Source organism: Lotus japonicus, chromosome 6 (assembly GCF_012489685.1).
Source record: "Lotus japonicus ecotype B-129 chromosome 6, LjGifu_v1.2".
In the NCBI taxonomy this organism is placed as follows: domain Eukaryota; kingdom Viridiplantae; phylum Streptophyta; class Magnoliopsida; order Fabales; family Fabaceae; genus Lotus; species Lotus japonicus.
In genome coordinates, this window is record NC_080046.1 from 60175413 (window position 1) to 60189905 (window position 14493).

Here is a 14493-nt window from a genome sequence, read left to right on the forward strand (position 1 = left end):
TTAACGGACTAAGAATGATTTTTCATTTACTAGCATATCGTTAATGAAGAAAAGACAATCCTTAGCCATGAAGGAAGTCCATGGAACTGCAAACAAGTTTCTAATGCCATAAGTCCCCCCACCCGCAGGAAATATACAATTGCATTATTACATAGTACCAAACTTCTCTTTTGGCGACCTTGCGGAAAATTCACAGCTCACAGTCAAGGTTCCTGAGCAGCTCCGTATAACACTAGGATATAATCTAGTGCATAGAGTAACCAAAAAAATATCTAGTGCATTTACCCAGTAAATTATCAGAAAATGAGAAATCAAAAAGCTAAAAAAAGTTAAGGCTATGAAATAATAGGAGATCAATGTTTGAGGGTGAGCTTGGCTCTAAGATGGAGAACACCTTTAATGAAGAAACGATTATCCTCAGCCATGAACGAATTCCATGGAATCGCAAACAAGTTTTTACCGCCAAAAGACTTCCCCTCAATGGTAAATGTACGATTGCATTTGAACTTGCTAACAAACTCCTCCGTTGGCCTAGACCTTGCAGAAAATTCATAGTCCACAGCACAGCTTCCCGAGGAGCTCTCCATTCCCAAATACAGCCCAAAGCAATGGAAAGAGCTTTGTTGGTCAATGCTGCATTCTGCTGATAGAAAAAACTCTTGATCGCCCAAATGAAATGTTTGAGAACATACCCCCGCCGCTGCATGGGAACAAAGTGGCACACTCCTCCCGCGTCAGATCCCAGTACACCACACACCCCTGCCGGGAAGTTCAAATTCCACCCCTTTAACAGGGCGACACTTATATGCCCTCTCCATAAAACTACAAACATTCAAGGAATCAAACACTTTTGCTTCCACGGCCATTGACAGTTGGCGATGTAGAGGCCTCGCCTTGAAAATTAAAGCAGTAAGTACAAGCTCGGATGTACCGTTATGTTTAAAGTCATCACAGGTTAACACCTCCTCGAGCTTTTTGGCATGTCATATGAGGGAAGCGAATTAAAGGCGCAATCCTTGTACCCAGAACTTCTCTCCTTTCTTCCGGTCTGTTATAGTGTTGTCTAGCCCACTTCAAAACAAAGTCATATACATCATCTTCTGATTCAACCTCTAGTTCATTAGAAGCCAAGATTGCCTCTATTCCACAAATAGGAAAGGCCATAACCTCTTCCTCAAACTTGGTTATATCCTTGTATCTGCCTGCAAGATAATCCAAATTTATCAGCAGCTACAACCACAAGCAGCTACAACCACAAGCAACCACAAGCAGGTGCTGCAGTAATATTCAAGGAATTTCTGTACATAAAATTCAGTAACTCCATGAGAGAAGCTTCTTCAGATGCATTAATTTTAAGGGTGACATGTCTCTGCTCTGACTCCCTCATCCCATTAGAGAAAAGCTTAAGGAAGAAAGTGCTTTTGGCAGCTAAGATAAGAGAATTGATATGCAGGGTTTTAACCCTAACAACAGTTGAATCATCGTTGTTTGCCCCAGAGGGCAACTCTTCAACCGTCTCTTCATCTTCGCGTTTCCTCTTGCCGTGGCGAACTGGTAAGCGTTGGCGGTGGCGGCGATGTCTGAATTAGGTGGCGGATCGGTAGTGATCTCAATCCGGAGAACCCTGTCGGAGTTTGCCCCAGAGGGCAACTCTTCAACCGTCTCTTCATCTTCGCGTTTCCTCTTGCCGTGGCGAACCTGGTAAGCGTTGGCGGTGGCGGCGATGTCTGAATTAGGCGGCGGATCGGTAGTGATCTCAATCCGGAGAACCCGAGAAATTGCTGTCATTGAAACCGAAGCCAACATCGAAATCCATCACCAATACCGTGGCAACAAAATCCAAATTCGAACCCGTGTTGCCTCAGTAGAGAAGAAACCCTGAAAAAGATATGATATATAAATAGCGGATTCAGATTCTAAGAAATATTTTGCATACACCAAAAAAGATTTTAATAATGATTTTTTCAAAATAAAAAGATAAATAACGTGTTCAAATTAAAATCTTCTATCTTCCTCTCGTAAAAAAAAAATATTTTTGGACAAAAAATATAAAATCTCATACCCAACTCCTACTACTTGAGCTATCCTATGAGGACAAAAATATATTTAAAATCTTCTATTGTTTTAACTTTTTATTTTAATTATCATTATCTATCTATCTATCTATCTATCTATCTATCTATCTATCTATCTATCTATCTCTATCTATATCTATATCTATATCTATCTATATCTATATCTATATCTATATCTATATCTATATCTATCTATATCTATATTCTATATAAAAGTGAAGTTTGGCAACAAGGAGGGTAAAATAGTCATGCAATTCACTCTGGCATATGAATGAATATTTTACCATGGGTCTTTATGTAATTTTGTAGAATATTTTCTAGGAAATCAATCTTGACCGTTGATTAGTTTTGATCTTGACCGTCCTTACAATTTATTTAAATATATTTATTAACATTTAAATCATATAAGTTATGGAATTTCATAGGGCAAACATAATTAGTTTTCATTTATTGAATTTTTAATTCAAACTTAATTAATATCTATAATTAAAAAGAAGTTTATGCAACCTAGATGGTAGGTAATACATGTTTATATTCCCAAAAAACTTAACGTTTTAAATTTAAATATTAGTTAATGTGTGATTTTTATAACATTGATTTTTTGTATTCCATTAGTTTAATCATCAATTTAGCTTTAAAAAAAACAACAATTATTTAAGAAGCATACACATTTTTAAACAATATTTTTATTTTCTATGTGATTTTTGTGAGTGATACAAATATGTTATTTTATTAGCACATAGTTTTTCATTTATTCTAAATTTTTAGAATTTATGTGGTTTTGTTTCCATTGTCCAATCAAATATTTATACATTTTCAAAAAAAAAACATATTTTTAATTCATCTCTTATGAAATTGATTTTGATGATTTTATGACTTAAAAAAAATTATTGATCTTTTAATATTCTTATTGTTTCAACTTTTCTAAATTAATGATTCATGACTTTTCATTTTCCAAAACTCCTCTTTCAATTTCAATTGATTCTAAAATGAATATTATTTAATGAATGGAATGAGGAAGATAATTGTTAAGGCTTTCCATATCCTTCATGGTTTAGTCTCTAGGTATAAATACTCTTCATCTGTTTGATTTGTCCTCATCTTTCCTTTAACCTCATCTACACTTTTGAGTTGCAGAGTTGTCAGTAACTGCAAATCATAATTCTATGCAGGGTTTGTTTTTTTGCTGTGAAATTGGTGAGCTACTAGCTTTTATTTTAGGTTTCAAGTTTCATAAATCCTGCACAAAAAATCAATGCGATTTTTAGATAGTGTACATATTCTGTTTTATTCTTTATTATTTTCTTTAGATTTTCTATAAGGATGTAAGATTTGGATTTCCGGAATACTAACTTCATGTTTATCAATTTACTTTTTGTGTGATTTATTTTTGTTGTAGATCTACTCTCTAAGGTATAATGTAATCGATGTGTCGTTTATCATGCTAGGCTTGGTGTTAGCCATTAAAAAGTTGTACATATCAAGGTAACCAACCAATTAAACTTTATGAACTCTCATCTTTTATATAGTTTCTTTATATCTTTCTTCTTAGTTTGATTCAATCTTTCCATTGCCTATTTATCATCCTTGAAAAATTTGGTATGTGGCACTGAGAAGTTTTTGTGAACATCCTCAAGGGATTGACAACACCTGAAAAATTGCTTTTCAATGGCGTAATTATTCATTCATATCATTTTTTTCTTGAGAACAATATTCATTCATATCATTTAACATCTAAATTATCATTGCATAATTTTTTAAAGATTGTTTTGTAGGCTGGAAGCCCATTTAATTGGCTTTCTATGTCAATTTTGAAGGTATGCTTCGTTGAGTGTGATAGACATATTTTTATGCCATATGTTGGCTCTTTGTCAAACTAAGAAAGATTGTTTCTCAATTTTTATCTTCTTAATGAATAAAATTTTATGCTTTTGGAAAAAGTCCACTTAAAATGTAGATCTATCATGAAGACATTTTGTTTGAATGACTATATGACAAAATAATTTCTAACCTTCAAGTTAGATTTTCATAATAAGTGATTTATCAATTTTTTTTATTAGTGACATTTTCTAGACCAAAAATTAAAGGATAATGGTCTAATTTTATTTTCATGGTCAAATTCATATATTTACAAATAAAAACAGAATTAGATAAATGTTTTTAGAATTGAAAAATAATCCATTGATATGCATGCTTAGTCTATCAGCAACTATTATTCAATAAAACAATCAAAAGTAAAATCTAAAGCACAGGGGAGAAAAACCCAGGTGAATATAAAGAAAACTCATTAGTATACTTTTGGGGTTATATAGAAGTTAGAAAATATAAATTTTAAAGATTCAATTTAAATCTTCCTTAAGACATGATCAATTAGTTTATTTTTTAAAATATTTAAGTATTTATGTAAAACATAATGTTGGATGTTTTAACATTAAATTTTATATGAATTAAAAAATTACTCACCAAAATAAAAATATCACTTTTTTTATATATTAGTTAATGTTAATCTTGAAAAGTGAATATCTGACAAAATTTCATAGAACATAATAAAATATTTTTTATTTATATAATATATTAATTAATATTAACATTAATATTATTAGTAATCTTTAGAAATTTCAAAAGATAAAGATGGTGGGTTTAATATTATATCAATACAGAAAATAATCTTCCCATTATCCCTTTTTCCTGGAAGTATATAAGTATTAAATTAAATGATTTTTAAGTATATTAAAATTTTAATTATTTACCTCGAAATTTTTGTAATGAGGTTATTATTATTTAGCTCATTACTATTTAGTTCATATCATTTAGAGAATTTCGTAGGGCACAATTAATATGTTTTGATCTAGAGAATTCTTAATTAATATTGATATTAATACGTAAAATTTAAAGGTGGTGGTTTTAATACTAAATATGACATCACTCCAAAAAATAAAATTTTCATCGTCCCTACAACTATATAAATTAGTAACACCGCTCATTCAAAACATGCATTTCGTATAGTTTGTGTTGACGTATTTACATTGAATTAAGGCTTGAACTTTTAATCATTTTAGTTTATCCCAGAGGTTAAATATTGATGTTTTAGTTTAGAATATCTAAATGTGCTATAACTTGCTCTTTGATTTTGTAATGATTTCCTCTTGATTCCATCCTACTTTATATTGGACAGTCTCCATGGTTTACTAATAGGTTTTTTCATGGTTTACAAATAGGTTTTTTTTTCATGTTTTTTTTTCACGGTAAAAGAAAATTTCAAATTTATGATTTCTTATATCTAAATTTAATTTTAAGCTTTTAATGCATAATTTTTTTTTTGATAAACGTAACAAAAGTAACATAGATTTTGAGAAATTATAGGCTCTACAAAAGTGAGGTTGTTGCTAAATATTACAAAGGGGTTCATTCCTTTCGAAACATAAGAAAAGTATATGAAGTTATATATAACACATTCAAGGACGCGTGCTATACGATGAGCTTACTTGAAGATGATAAAGAATACATCGATGAAGTAATAGAAGCTTTGCATCTCGGTACTGCAAACAATCTTAGAAGACTTTTTGCTACTTTATTGTTATCATATATGCTTTTAAGGGCATAATTTGTTTGGAAAGAAATCTGAGAGAATTTAAGTGATGGTATTTTACGTATACAGAGACTTATTATGAAAAGCAATGGTGAGTACATTCATCATAAAAAATGTCATGACAAAAACCACAAAAAAAGAAATTATACTGCTTCTGCAAAATAAAAAACAAATACATTCATCACTTGAAAAAAAACAAATTTATGTTTACTTATATCTAAAATTAATTTTGTTCTTTTAATTCATAATTAATGTTCCTTTAATAAACATAAAAAAGAACACATATTTTAAAAGAAAAAAAATTCATAAGAAACACAAATGAATAACCCCCGTGCATCGCACGGGTAAAAATACTAGTACTATATATAAAAGAAGAGTTTGTGCAGTCTTGAGGGCAAATTAGGAATTCAATACTCTATTGCACTACAATTGAAATTTCTCTATGGATAATTTAGTAAATTTTAGGGTTAATCCTCTAATTGGTCCCTGTGGTTGTGTGGCCGTCTGAAATTAGTCCCTCCCGTAAAATCTAAGTCCTCGTGTTTGGAAAGTGTGTGGAAATTAGTCCCTCCGGCGAGGACCTGCTACACACACTTTTTCAAACACGAGGACTTAGATTTTACGGGAGGGACTAATTTCAGACAGCCACACAACCACAGGGACCAATTAGAGGATTAACCCTAAATTTTAATATAATTAGTTAGAAAACAGATCTTGACCATCGAAATCAAAATCGACCTTCAATCTTGGCCGTTTATTTCTTTTCTTTTCTCCTTCAGCATTACGCTGGAGCTTGCACGTTTTTGTTCTTTCACCTTCTCGCTTACCCAAAAAACCTTCTCGCCTCCCGTTTTCATTTTCCACCGCTCTAATGGCGTTGCCGTTTTTCTTTTTCCATGTTCCTGCACTTAAAGCTTAAATTCCCCATTATAAATTAGGGCAGCTAGCTTGGTGGTTGGGGCAAACACAGCCACATTTGTACTGGGGGTTTATCAAATTGGCGGTTGATTAAGCGTTTGAGGATAACCAGCAAGACGCAGAGGAAGGGAACCGCCAATGCAGTCATGGAGAGTGATAGGGAGAGATAGAGACGGTTCGAAGGAGGAGGCCAAACCTCTTCGTTCGCGGCCGTTGCGCGCTCACCAAGACGAAGGAGATGGATCAGAGGGGATCTGGGGCTCTAGCTGTGCTCGCGTTTCTTCTTATTTTCCCAGAATTGTTTAGTTGTCGTCTGGATTTTCATCTTATTCTTCCCTAAATTCATTCATCATTCTTATGCATGCTGGAAAAGCAAATTTGCCATCTCTCTTATCAGAACTATTCAATTACTTTAGATCTTATTGTCTGCTTCTTTCTTTTAGACTTTGCTATTTCAGGTATTGTGTTCTAATTATGTCACTGCTATTAGATGCTATCAATCCAAGGTAGACTTCGCAAAATTTACATATGACTCTTTATAGAACTAAAAACCTGAAACCAAATAGTTGTCTGTGATTTCTCATTGTTTATGCAGGAAGTTTCCTCAGGCAAAGAGATCGATGGTAAAAACAACGAGGTATGTTGTTTGGATTTTTCGTGAGGACATTGATCAGGTACAATTAGTATTTAAGTTAAGGGGTATTTTGTGCATCAGCTTGACTTTTTCCGACATCTATGTGTCTATCTCTGTGTGTTGCTTTTATTATTTAGATGTGTAGGTTGGTACTAAATGATATCTATGGGAAGTTTTTAATTTTCATTTCTCTCATAATTTAGTGTTTATAGTTTTCCTTTTTCATTTCTCGCATTGTTGAGCAGACCTGTAGAATGCTAAAGGAGTTTCCCATCTGATAAATTTATGCAACTATCTCATAAATCTTGAAGATGGTAGTTAGGGCTTAAAGAGAAAGATGCATAACTTATGTCTTACTCTTTAGGCTTCATTGTGATTTGGTTACGACCACCTTATGAAATTTGTTTCGCAAGAAGGATACGACTGTTTTTTCTTGCTTAACAATAAATGTTGTGGTTTTTGGTTGTAGTCATTTGCCTGTAAATTAAATCTACACACTCTGATGTTTTAAATGTGTTGGAGAATGATATGAGGTGTGAATGGAAGGAAGATTCACAAGATTGTTGGGTTGGACCGCTGAAGAATGGAAGCAAGATTGGATTTCGCTGCCATTTATCTATTTTTTCATTGATGTTTCGTAATTGCTACCTTTTTTCATTGATGTCTCTAAATTTTTTGTTTGGGTAGGTAATTTCAAGTTATTGGGTCCCTGTATTGAGTAATCACAATAGTGAGAAAAATTCCATAACTCATCGCATAGTTATAGTGTTTTTTTCTTTACCTGTCATCTTATTTTTATTTGATTTTATTAGCAAAACACTGAATAATCATCATTAACCGATGATGATGATTTCATTCTTCTCAATCCTAATTTCTCCAACATTTTCCTTTGATGCTGTTGTTCCAAAGGGGGTTTTGGTCAACAAAAGCAACTGTGGCGTATGTAAACTTATCTTATTAGGTATTAAAGCTCCATTACATGTATATTTTATTTCAACTAGTTATAAATATTGATTGCATCCTAGAATGGGTTTATATTTAAATTTATAGTATGGTTCTATAAACCATTGATCTGTTATGTTATTTTTCAACATGGAAAGTATGTGGTCATTCCTTATAAGCCTATGGTTCCGTCGGTCAACTCGACAGGGTAGAGCAAACTTGCGCATTTTCTTGCACAGGAATATCAAATAACAATCAGTTTGCCAGACCAGTACCTCAAAAGTTGTTAAGCACCCTAAACTTTCTGTAAGAGGGAATAATTATGTACTAAGTACCCTTTTGAGTCTAAATCATGTGCTGCTGATTTATGAGCTCATTTTCATTATTTTTTCGCCTGATATAAAGTTTCATGAAAAATAAGGAAAACATCCAAATTTGAGTAAAACATATTAATCAAAGCAGAGTTTATCTCATTAAATTTGATTTTTTTGATTAAATTAAATTTATTGCTCATTATAGTAGAGGTATTTTCATTTATCTGATCAGCTTTATCAGCTTACCCATCATGTGTGTTTCCTAGACTCCTGAGTTTACTTATTCTAACTTATGTCTCTCACATGTAACTCCCCTCCATAGATTTCTCTTTGTTTGACTTAAACTTAGTTTTTTAGGATAAGGCTTTTGACTTAGCAGGGTCTGGCAATGAGGCTTTTCACATAAACCATTCTCAAATTTGGGAGCAATAGTGACATTGTTATTTTGGGCACCTTTGTGGCTTCAATTGTAACTGGTGTCTTGGTGTAAGTTTTATTCCCCCACCCCCTTTCCCTATTAAATTGGTAACTTTTACAATTATTAGTTATACACGTATCACATTTGGGTGGTTTATTAGAATTATTCTTTTCACTATTTATGTTTTTAACCTCAATGCTGCAGTTATCTTTGGGGGTGATTGCTGAGGAATTTCCTCGCAGATTGTTACAGTAAGTATGTAATTTATTTATGCCAAAAACATGGGATTTAAGTGTTGTCACTGCTTTAATTCATTTTATAACTCAAATTTATGTATTGGTATTTTTAGCTTTATGTTTTTTGTTATACACAGACTCATTTTATGTTTTTCTTGCAGACAAACTCTCTTGTGTTGGTATATTTTCTAACTTGGAAATGGAGTTATTAATCTTTTACACACTGAGCAAAATATTCTGCTGAGTTATCAACTAACTGAAGGGCACTGTGTGATGAGTTTGGTAATAACTATGGCATGATTGAGACACTAATTATCACATTAGAAGAATAGAAGGAGAGTCAAACATGTCCCATTTGAAACTGCATCATAGTAGAGCAAATTTGGAGGAAAGTGAGGTTATATGTATTTTTTAATCAATTTTGTAATGACAGGTTTCTATTAGCAGCAAAAAGTCTAAATTTTGTCTTTGAGAAGAGGCTGAAATAGTACCGATTGTAGTTCTCTATACAATGTTTAATGCATATGTTGTCAATTTAAATGTCCACTTATCTCTTATGCAAATGATTAGAGGACCCGTGTAGATTTTCCTTTTTTCATCATGCTGAACATATTCACCACCTTCACCTGTGTTTTGTCTGAAACCTTCTTTAGCTTGAGAAGGACTAAAATTTGACATAGACCCAGTTTCAATGTATTGAAAATTCACAAAACCATGTGCAGTGGAGGAGTTTTGGAATTGGAACAACATTACAACCAATAGTAGGAGAGATAAGTAAGCCAATGCAATCACCCTCATGGTCTCAAGGAACAGATTATGCATGGAAAGGAAGACCTGTAGCTGCTCATAAGTTTCTAAATAATAAAAAAAGAACATGCTTCTTTAATTTTTGGACCAGATTCAAAAGGGGTAACCAAACAAAATCAAAGAAAGAAAACTTAAAGGTAGATTGTAAATGTGGTTTCCTTTTTCCTCCTTTTAGCACTCATTTTAATTCCTAAATTGTTTCCTAAGCATCCAGAAATTGATGAGGTGATAATACTGGAATCACTTGATAAAAGATCTAAAGAAATGTTTGAATGGTCAGACGAAGGGAAGTTGACGTGTTCAATGTAGCAAAATTTATCCCTTAAAAAAATTGCTAATTTTCGTTTTTTTTTAGGTACCAAGTGAGTTTAGCTGCAAAATCTTTGTTCTTTTGTTGTTTAAGGCAGAATGCATAAGCTCATTCTATCTCACCTTTTAAGATATTATCTAATGATTCAGTTAGCCCAACATAAGCACATTGTAAATCAACTTAAATGACAGATAGAAGTAGCATTCAGGTGTTAATATGACAAGTTTCCTCACAATCATGGCAGGGGTATAGCTACATGTGGGTTTGTTGCGAGGCCAAAGCAGCATTAATGCGTTTATTGATCGTGTAAATACAATATCTCACACATTGATGATTATATTAAAAATATGAAATTCTCATCCTTAATAATAAATCATCTGTCCTCAAATGATAACTCAAATGGTAAGAGTTAGGGAACATGTAGGTTGGGTGAGGGAGGTTTAGGGATCAATCCCTGGAGGGTGTAATTTATCTTTCCGATGTAAAAACCATTTCATGAATATTTTTACTAATTATGTATGCTCAATTCCTAAACTACCCTACTAAACACTCAAGAGTCTTTTGGGCTTTATTCCTCCATGTAATAAAAAAAAAACTCAAGAGTCTCCCCTTTTTTTCTCCTTATTTTGTTCCATGTAGATTTTTTCAATTATATACTATATATATTATATTAAAAACGGTATGGTTGTAAATGAGTAAAAGACAAAAAAAAAATTGGTGATAAATTATTATTTATTAGTTTATTTAAATTTAATTTGACTCTTGGCTTCCCGTTCCCTTCTTTAAAATTGATTTACATTTTAAGCTCTTCTTTGCAATGCACATATCACATAATTACAATTAAAGTTTCCACACCCTTGACATTTATATATAGACACAATCATATGTACATAGACAATAAAGTAAAAGTTCATACTTTGTCATGACTAGCTTCATTGTTCCCGTCACATTTGAGATTTTGCATGAGTCAAAGATAATGACTAATTTCATTTCTCTATTGTTTTGCATTCACTTATTTGTTTCCATTTTAATAGTTTTATTTTGAATCTTATTTTCTTGATGCTCCACTATGGTAAGATTATCGAATGGGTAGTGGAGTACGTACAACTCCCGACTAAAGGTAATCTGTTTCTTACTGATCCATTAGGCGTAACAAAAAAGATATGTTTTTAGGTAATCAACAACAAGGGTTACCTACTTCAATTGAGCATCTAGGAAAACAACGACAAAAGATAAAAACCAAAAATAGAAACTCAAAAAAACAAAAAACAAACATTCATTACAAAAAAAAAATTTCAAATTTATGATTTCTTATATTTAAAATAATTTTTTTTCTTCTAATTCATAAAATATCTTTTAAAAAATAACATATTTAAAAAATCATTAAAAAAAACAAAAAATGAATATTCCCCGTGCATCGCACGGGTCAAAAGTACTAGCAGTGCCTAGAGGGAGGGATGAATGCTTGAAGACGGAGAGAAGAAGAGAGAGTCGGAGGAGAGATTCTCTGAATTTCACTTGTTTATTTAGCAAATGAGTCAAAAGCCCTTACAATAAATAACCGCTACCTATTTATACCACTTGGGCCGCACCCAGGCCCTACGAAGTGGCCAAGCACCCGCCATCTGGCGGGCGACCCCGGGCGTTGCCCCTATAGGGCTCGCCCGGTTCAATATCATCTAAATATTTCTCAAAAGATGAACTTATTTACACATAAGATGGGTAAGTAAACCAACAACTAACCTTGAATATTTCAGCTTATATATGTTATGGTCATATATGTTGGAGTTGGAGCATAATGAATTCAACTTTGGATCTGCCACTTAATACAAGGAAGAAGCAAAGTTGACCATTCTATATGTGTGAACTCTCACATCACATGCATCACATGCACTCTCCCGCTGGGCATTGGAATATTGAACTTATGAATAGATTTTATATTGACACTTAATACAAGGAAGAAGCAAAGTTGACCATTCTATATGTGTGAACTCTCACATCACATGCATCACATGCACTCTCCCGCTGGGCATTGGAATATTGAACTTATGAATAGATTTTATATTGAATAATAATTAGGGGGGTGGGGGGCGTTAACTGCTATATAGATTCCTGACAGGAAGATAAAATAGAAAGAAATAAGAATAAGACAAATGGTGAAAACGAAATTGGAGTATATAATTCAGAGTTGTATATGGATCATGAACATTATTATAATTTATAATATAAGGTACAATAATTTAGCAGACGATTGTAAATGTGAAATTATTACTCAAAAGATGGGTAAAGTTACACTAATGATTAGTGTACACTGAATTATAGTAAATACCCAAACATCTTTGGTTTGTGAGGGTTGTGAATTGCCACAAATTGATTTTTAACCCCATAAATTAAATCATGAGTGTTTGACACCATGTGATGTTCACGAATCATTTTCACTAAAGTTATTTACGCACACCCAATTATACGGCGATGGCTATGGTGCCTCTAAAATTTAGAGGGCACAAGTGCATACCCTAGCTACTTTTTAAGGTGAGATTATAAAATTATTCTTAATGTATATTTCAATCTTTAGAGATAAAAAAAATAAGATTAAAAAATGGATACTTAATCTTTTCAATGATTCAATCTCAACCATTTAATATTTTAATATTATATATATCTATAATTAAAACTAGCTCAAACACTCAATGTACCGGCGATGTCCCTCTTATTTTGAGAGGGAGGCCTTTTGCCCAATTATACTTATAACATAGATAATTTAGACAATCCCTAATAGTTATCAAAGTTACGTTGGGTAGGATAAGGAAATAGTTTCAAGAGACTCTTTTAAAAGGAAAGAACCTTTAATGCATTAACTATATATTAATTTGTGTGTATTATGCGCATAGAAATTAGTCTACTGTACTAATCTTTCTCATTATTAACCATTTTGCATATTGTTGCAGGAACCATGGAATTGAATTCAGGGAGTGAAAACAAGCAACTGAAATGATGTTGTAACCGAATGTCCTTATTGCTGTAATATTATGCTTTTATTAAATTCAATTGAGTTTCAATTAAAATGTGTTGTTTCAATTGGGTAAATTGAATTTTCGGTCCAACAAAATTTCTTTTCATATTCGAAGTTACAATCATAAGTTTTTATTTTCAATTTTGAAATCAAACTATTGCCAATGAAAGAAATATATAATCAATTTTCATCGTGCAGCGCACGGGTAAAAAACTCAAGGGTTTTAAAATTATTATTTTATAACAAACCCTAGAAATACATAATCAATTTTCGCCGTACAGCGCTCGGATAAAATGACCCAACTCATATGCTATCCCTGATTTTTGTAAAGAAACTTTGAAATCTCTTCTTCTGTACAATCATATATAGTCAAAATATATGATTTTGGTAGAATAGCAGTAGTATAATATATGAATGTGGAATGTATGAATGTGGAGTGTACAATAACCTTTTGAGTTTTTGTTGGAGTTGCAGTAGTATAATGGATAATTATTTGTCCACACCTCATCTTTGAGGTGGAAAGAGGTGGAGGATGAGAGAGATAGAAAGAAAAAAAAAAGTAAGAGAGAGAAAGTATAAAATATGATAAATGATGAGAGGAGAGAGATAGAAATAAAAATAGGTAAAAATGAAGTGTATAACAAATGAGGTGTGTATATATCATTACTAGTAGTATAATATCAACAAACAATGTAGACATGACTCAAGCAACACACAATGCAGGGGAATTGTTCAATCTTAAATCATGCAAAAACATATGTACTGAATCTCATAGCCATACATGAAGGAACTTAATTCTCATTAGATTACAATTCATCATCCCAAAATTTATATTATATTAGAATAAATTGATGATATGTTTATTACAACAGCAAACTTCGCCGTGCAGCGCATGAGTGGAAAGTACTAGTCAATACTTAAAGGTAAACTGAGAACGTAATATGGACCCCATTGAAAGATTCTAAATTTGAAACTTCTTCACGTAAAAGAGATTAAGCTTGAATATTTCAGATAACACCAATACTATATATTTATCAAAGTACCAAAAAAATACTATATATTTATCTTAAAAAACTTATTTTAAATGTAATTAGTCCATTTCAAAACTATGGGTAGCTAAACTCATTTACATGTAAACCTTTTGACAACATTGATCTATAAATACACACAAATTAATCAAAGGTTGAAGAGAAAAGTAATATCGATTTTGTGTTGGCCACAACTACAGTAGCTATGG

General features: G+C 32.2%; 1 pseudogene; it reads right to left on the reverse strand.

Moving 5' to 3' along the window:
- LOC130726031 (BTB/POZ domain-containing protein POB1-like) lies at nucleotides 1-1895 on the reverse strand (annotated as a pseudogene).
- Nucleotides 1896-14493: the final 12598 nt, after the last annotated feature.